General features: G+C 32.3%; 1 long non-coding RNA gene across 6 annotated transcripts; it reads right to left on the reverse strand.

Annotated features, from left to right (window-relative positions):
- Window positions 1-639: 639 nt before the first annotated feature.
- On the reverse strand, window positions 640-5,259 carry LOC128196321 (uncharacterized). 6 transcript variants are annotated; one of them, XR_008248517.1, is made up of 7 exons: window positions 4,972-5,259; window positions 4,666-4,757; window positions 3,980-4,093; window positions 2,959-3,006; window positions 2,808-2,868; window positions 2,306-2,414; window positions 640-978 (listed from the first exon to the last, which is right to left on the reverse strand). It is a non-coding gene; the product is annotated as an uncharacterized LOC128196321 (long non-coding RNA). The 6 variants fall into 6 exon arrangements; XR_008248516.1 differs by having other exon boundaries at window positions 2,306-2,428; XR_008248514.1 differs by having other exon boundaries at window positions 2,306-2,451.
- Window positions 5,260-8,050: the final 2,791 nt, after the last annotated feature.

Below are 8,050 nucleotides of genomic sequence, written 5' to 3' on the forward strand. Positions count from 1 at the left end.
TTATAAAGGAGACACCATGTGATAGCTAACAAAATTATAAATAGGGTGAGGATTTTGGGTAGATCAAGTACCTTTTCGAATGGTAATGGACCAACTCAACTCATCACGATTAGGAGTCATGGTATTAGGTGATGATTGAGAAGGCTGAATACGACTCACCTTGGGGTATTAGGCTAGCTATTTGGTTACTTTGTTGAAAGGAATAAAAGATGGTAGCGATTATTTAGTACGATTTTGTATGATATTTTTACACTACAAGAAAAGTCCCAGTTACATACAGTCAAAATCCGTATATAACCTCCAAAATCTGTATATAAAATGATATTACATACGGATTATATACGGACAAAAATCCGTATATAAAAAGGGTATAGATAAATTATATACGGATATATCCGTATATAATTTACATACAGAAAAATCCGTATATAATTTACATACGGAAAATCCGTATATAAAATCCGTATATAATTATATACGGAAAAATCCGTATGTAATTTATGATTTTATAAAAAAAAAAATTGGTGATTTTTTACAGAAAAAAAAAATATTCAGCACTTACACATACATTAATCACAAACTTGTAATATACATATAACTAGTAATCACAATAACTTTTTTTCAACACCATATCAAACATTTCACATTTAAAAGAGATATATATTACATAAAAATCATTATCAAACAACATAGAATGACAAACAATTCATAAGATGTCAAACAACATAGAATGACAAGTGTAAAGTTTCCTAATATGCAATCAATAAATTTTACAATTCATAAGATGTCAAACAACATAGAATGACAGGTCTAGAGTTTCCTAATAATCAATCACTAAGGATTTTCTTCATCTGGGCGTTGATCTTGTTGCACTCCATCACCATGATAACAACTTCACCACATATTGCTTTTTCCCTTCTCCTTATTAGATTGTGCTGAGAGTGGAGGAGGTGGGTCAGAACCACTAGATGCCATGTCCTGACAAAAATAAATGCAATTGGATGGTCATACATAAAGTTGACAAACTCTATTAAACAATTAAGATGGTAAAAACATTGAAGAACATTAAGATGAATTTAAAAAAACTCATAGCATTATAAAAGGTTTTTTACATTGTGTTAGGTTAAGAAGAATGAAACCAAGATTAATGCACAGTAACCTAATCTACTAGAATGTGATTTAAATGTTGTTGGAGGCCCTTCTATACAACAGTATGTAAATAAATACAATTGCAATCTGCACAAAGGTATTTTGATTACTTGGTGGTATGAGTCCTTTATTTAGGTATCAGTTTGCATGTTAAGAGGGAGTGGGACATGATAGGAAATGTAGGAGGGAAATAGAAAGGTATTATCAAATATAAAAGGTTAAATATAAACCATGTAAAAAATTTCTAATTAAAACATCTCTCAACCAGACTCTTAATCTTTAAATCTTATATATCTTTTACATTGAAATAAAAGTTGTAAAATAATTTTAAAGATTAAGGGAATAGATAGAACTTGTAAAATTAAAATTAAAATTTGATATAGTGAATGTGAATTAGAAATGAACTTAACACATGGTTTGAATTGAGCATGATAAAAGAAAAAAAAATAAGATTAATGTATCAAAAGTTTACTGAGTGTGACTTTTCATTTTCTAAATTTTAAAGAGCCAAGTGAGTATAACTTTTCATTTTTCTAAATTTTAATGAGTTTTGGAAGTTTAATTACCTGTCGCAAGATCCAAATAGGGTTAACATTGACGAGATACTCCTAATATTTTGAGAAAATAGGTTAGAAAACTTTCTATTTCCCTCCTATATGTTTCCTATCATAATGGGTAAGGCAATTTTTATCAGTATGTAAGGCAATTTTTGACTTAGTACAACATATCAATTTAATGCTATTATTGGAGAATGCAATTAGACTTTATGATCATTATATATATATATATATATATATATATATATATATATATATATATATATATATATATATATATATATATAAACCAAGAATATAGATTGAGCTCTCGAATTCCCAATTTGAAGTATGCAAGCTCCAACTTATTACAAACAGACTATACTAAACCTGATTTAGAAGACAAAAAATGTAGTAGGATTATAAATTGTGTGGTCAAATCATGGATTTGGTAGCAAGATTAGAAGTTGCATGTGAGTAAGATGTTCTAAACTAAACAATAAATGACATAAACATAAATGATTCATGCACTTGCAATATTTAAAAGCAACCAGAAAAGGCATAAATTAAATTTAAAGTAATCTTCAAAAGCTTTATTCTTGAAATTTTTCACAACTTACAAGAGAATATGGTCTTAGAAATCAGGATGAGGTATATGGTATCTAACACATAATTTTGTTGAAACTTTCCTATCTGGCCTTCCCAGCTCTACTGCATAAGATGGTCCTCCTGCTTGAAACCAACTGAATGTTCATTTTCTGTTCAGCTAATTGTACAAGGAATAAAATGTCAAACATTATTTTCCACATAACCAAAAAAGAACTATTAAGACAAATCAAAGAAAATATCATACTCTATGGATTATGCAGGGATCCTAATCTTCCTAAAATACCTGTCTAATTCAATCCCAAAAGTAACAATAATTGTCCTCTTAAATCTCCCGTTCTTCCTTTATACAATGTAATAAACTCTTCTTGCTATGTCTCTGGTGACCTTTATATAGTATTGTTACTTATTGTATAGACAAATGCTATACTAGGATTGAACTTACTTTACAACCGATACAATTTATGAATTTTGATTAGAAGTTGTATTGCAAAAGATATAGCTTATTATAATTACCAGAGTTATGGCATCCCTAGTTGTATTGCAACATATGATTGGTACAGGTTGTAGTGCTAACCTACAGTATAGCAATCCAATAGCATTCTTTCAATTTTATTAAAGAAAAAGGCTTCAAAATTACATTTAAAGCTTCATTATCAAAACTTACATGAAACTTTGATCTGTTTGTAGAAGTTCAAGTATTCCCCTGAAACACCTAATGGATAGTAGTAGATAGGCAGTTAGATACACTTATACTTGAAATGGACTAAAGAAAATAAGGCACACATATCAAGTAAGGCTGAAAAAGGTAAACAACCTATAGATATTATGATAAAAATATAAGACTCAACTTATTGTAAACAATAAGTCATATTATTAACCAAAGAAAAAAATATTGTTAGTCAAAACACAATGATAACAATGACAGTAGATTATTATGAACTAACATCTATTTTTATGAACTAACATCTATTTTTATGAACTAACATCTATTAAAAAAAAGTTGTTCTTCATGAGATTATTATGAACTAACATCTATTTTTATGTATTAACCAGGACTTTGTCACCTATGGTATATTTTATTAAGATATTATGTTTAACTTAAAATTTGAATTATGTTGTGAATTACATGAGATGTGTTATTTGATGGAGAATTAATTTGCGCATTTAAACTCTTTCAAAATGCCAAAAACCAATGCATTCTACCTCATAATACATTGGATTGGATTGAAATGAACTTTACAATTAAAGTGTAAAATCAACAGAAGATCAAATCACAAAAAACTAATAAATTGGTGAAAGAAATTCGGAATGAGATTGTGGAAGTTACTATAATCGATGGCTGGGCAAATAATCCTACCATAATTCCTTGAAACAAATAGCTCTTAATAAGTAAATAAATTAAGTTCAAATAAATCAAATAGAGAATTGAATTCTTCATGTTAACAAAACTGTTGAAGAAAGTGAATTATTTAATGCTATACAATACTACCTCAATCTCATGGAGAACAAATTAATATCCTTATCAAGTGTATCAAGAAGTATAAAAATAAATGTTACTTGGAGTAAGCCATCTAACACAGAGTACACGACTAACAGAGAAAATAATATGCAAGGAGTAAGCCTTATACCAACTAAGGAAACAAAACGTGAGGCTGGAGTTCTTAGTTCAAAATTAAGAGCCTTACTGTGTAGGGAATTTGGATGCACAGAGGCTGGTAGCCTACATCCAGGAGCTCATTTTCCCACATGGAGGCCTTTGAGTGTGCTTCCAAGTACTTCTCAAGCAAATTAAATGAAACCTACAGCAGAAAAATAAGTTGAAAGGATTAATAAGTTATTCTTGTGTTTACTGCTATATGTAATGATATCAAAAAGGTCCCTTGCTTACCCAGGATTTCAGTTACAGAACACTATGATAGAAATTGGTTCACCTAAAACTATTCTTAACCATCTATGTAATGATATCAAACAGCTAAGATTAATTTTCTCTTGATACCCCGTAAATGTCCATAATAGGAACATTCTCTTGCCATACCATGGCATGGTTTACTATCCATAAAGCCAAGGGCAAATCTCCAGCAACTTATGTTAACATAGTAAAGCTTAACTAACATAATTACTTTTACCATATAAATAAAATCTAAGCACCATTCCATACCTCCACTGCAGTTTAACTCCTGTTACCGTTCTTTTTCTTATTAGTCAGTTTCAATCACTACAAGTGTTATTTAAATAATTATTAATAAGTTTCTTTTTAATTTCTCAACCAGTAACAGCAGCATCATTCAAAGCCGGAATTATCCAAACAAAAAACAAAAACAAATTAAAAAGCCGAGAGACGACTATGAAGAAGATGAACATGCGAACTAACCTTTTGCAGTTTGGCTCTACTCTCGTGATCAATCTTCAATCTAGGAGCTTTGGAGGCCATTGCGGAAATCAAAACGCAATCACGAAAAGTATCTGTTTTTTAGTGCAACAAAAGCTTTAAATCTTGGGCGATTAACAAGAGGAAATAAATGTAGAAAAAAGAAATTCGTGCAAAATAGCTTTGCGGGGAAGAAATAGAACCTTATCGTGCGAGGAATTGCATAAATCGAAAATGGATGAGAGAAAAAGAGGATTAGGGTTTTTGCAATTCAAAAATTTAGCTCAATCAAAATTAAACATTACTTACCAATTAACCACGGTACCAAGGCTGCACAATGATGGTTCGAATGAGGGAAAATTAGGGTTTCAATGCGCGACCTACGAAAGCTCAACGAAAGAGAACCGAGGCTCCACTGAAGGGGAAGGAGGGCTCGACGAGAGAGAACCACGACCAGAACACTGATTTAGGAAGGGTTGAAGTGAAAGAGAAAGAAGAATAGGTTTGGTGGTGGGATTGAGAAGGAGGTTGAGTGGCTCGACCCTTTTTCCAAACAAGAAATGGTTGCAGCACGAGTGAGAAAAAAAAAGAAAGGGTTGACGACTTTTTCTATATACATTCTAAAATAACTTAATTTTATTTATTTATTAATTAATTATAAATCCGTATATAAAATCCGTATATAACAAATCCGTATATAATATCTGTATATAACAAATCCGTATATAATATCCGTATGTAACATTTTTATTATATACGGATTCAAATCCGTATATAATAATCAGTATATAAAATGCGATTTTCTTGTAGTGTTAGGGATAGGAGTAGCAGACTTAATTAGAGGGATAGGAAGAACATTTTGGAAATAAATATAATCTTAAGTAGAAAGAGATAAGAAAGGAGTTTGTTCAAAAAAGTGACATTGGTAGACATGTAGTACTTCTTTGTCTCAAGAAAGTAATGCCAATATCTTTTTTGAAGTCAAAAATAGCCCAAAAAACCACATATGACGGCTCTAGCTGAGATTTTATCTAAACTTGGAGACATATCATGGACAATACATAAATAACCAAAAACAAGTGAAGTAATATTAAAAGGGGGTTCTTTAGGAAATATAACAGAGTAAAGAATTTTATTTTCAAAAGAAGAAGAAGGCAATTTGTTAATAAGATAATGTTGATGGATTGACAAGTGTACCAAATCGCACAAGTAATATAAAATGGTAAGACCAACTAACGTATTCCAGAGGACTCTCGGCACTAAACAGTCATGTGATAAATTAATTAATTAAGACTTAAAATAAACGAGATCATTGGTTTGCAATGCAAAAACATAAAATAAAATATGAATGCAAATTGATCAATAGTAGAGTAACACAGAGATGAACGGATGTTGATTAATATGAGATGAATATGTTGTTGGGGTTAGATTTCAACAGGTTCCCTCTCATGTATATAAGAATTCCTCTTTATGCATTAATGTTAACGTCACTCACTAAAGTACTTAGAACACAATCCCTTGGCGCAATAAGCCTGCCTTAATTCATAGCGTTCCTAGAAAATTAAGTCTGAAGATCAAGAGCTTAAGACGACCAAGTACTCACACCCTCATCCCTAAGAAATATTACCCTTGGGAGAATTCAACAAGAACCTGAATTGTAAGCAACCTCCCGACACTCATGCAATTCATAAATCATGCAACTAAATGAGTTAAATAGAGCAAGCATTAAAACAGATGAATTCCCTAACAATTAATGAATAAAGCATATGTGATTAAGAATCAATTCAAATACATGAGAGTTCACAAGATTACATCATTCCCCAACAACAAATAGAGTTTAGTTCCCCATACACATGGAGAAACTAGATGTACAATGGAAAAGCATGAGATAGTAAAACCCTAAGAGTAGAAGAGGAAGCTTCCGCCTCCAGATCCGCCTTCAGAGAGTAAAATAGTGTGTTGTTGTGTTGGTCCAACCAGAGATACAAAACCTAGAGCGCCTGAGTCCTTTAAATAAAGTTGGAAAAGAGTATAAATAGGGCCCATTCCAAAAGAGTCAAAACAAAGCAAAAATTGGGCCGGATCAGCAACGCACGCCGCTCGGGCGCCCCATTTGGCCGCTCGGGCGGTGGACGTCGATTTCTGTAAGGCTTGAGCCTTCAATTTCGCCCGGGCTTCGAAGGTCCGACGCCTAGGCGGCCTAGCCCCCCGGGCAGTGGGCGTCGATTTGTCCACGCCCAAGCCTCCTACAGGTCGCCCAAGCTTCGTGCGGTTCCCTCTTTTGGTGCTTTACTAGGCCTTTCTGAGCTCTATATCCTTAGCACTTCATCTCTGCTTCCTGTATTAACTCATTTTCTATCAAAGCAAAGGGAATTAGTCATAAAATCATCAAATTCAACCTCAACTCTCTTATTCACACAACTTAATGAAAAAGCATGAGTCCAAGCAAGTTTCTAAGTCAAAAAGGGTGTATTTAGTATCAAAATTACATCACAGATAACAGTATTTTAAACCGTTATCACAACCCCAAAGTTAGAACTTTGCTTGTCCTCAAGCAAAACAAAATGTAACTTAGCCCTCAACAAATATCATAGTGGTTAAGCAGTTTTCCAAAATCTTTTTCTAAGACAAGTAATCGCTTAAATCAGCTCATCATAGGAATAGCAGTCAAGATGGACAAATGCTTTTTCTCAAATAACTTAAAGTGATACTCAAACAGTTCAACAGATGCTATCCTTAAGAGCAATCAATCAACCAAACAGAGATGTAATCAGAAATTCAAAGAACTATTCCTCACCAAGGGAAGTGTTTCACTCAAGTACTCAAAAGTGTATCACTCAAGCATTCAAAAGTATCTCACTCCCTTATAGGTGTATAGTGTTGGTGCCTTTTTCACTCTGCTATCACACTGTCACACAAATTAATTTTGCTTTTCATTTAACCACAATCAAACAGATTCACAAGCAAGTTGTCATCACAAGGGCTTTTCATGGCTTATAGCTTGGCTGGGCTAAGAAGGAAATTGGTTTTTCTGGTCAGCAAAATTCCTTGAGTTAAGAGAGACATTTATGAATTTATCAATTACTCACAGGTTCTCTTTTCAAGAAGATCTTTCCCAACCTTTTTCCCTTGCAGTGAGCTCTATTTTCTTTTCTTTTTTCATTTTTCCTTTTTCCTTTCATTTTCTTTCCTTTTGATTTTTTTTTCTTTTTCTATTGCTTTTCAATTGCTCACTGCTTAGAAAAGCAAACTTGAACCTTTTTCAATACCTCACAAATATTCTCAACTCAACTCAAAGTAAAGAATTTAAAACAGGGTTTTCAAAACATGCTTAAGGCTCAAGGTTCAAAAGGTAGAGCAATTGGTTTTCTTTTCAGTGGAAAAATTT

This window comes from Vigna angularis, chromosome 4, assembly GCF_016808095.1.
Source record: "Vigna angularis cultivar LongXiaoDou No.4 chromosome 4, ASM1680809v1, whole genome shotgun sequence".
NCBI lineage: Eukaryota > Viridiplantae > Streptophyta > Magnoliopsida > Fabales > Fabaceae > Vigna > Vigna angularis.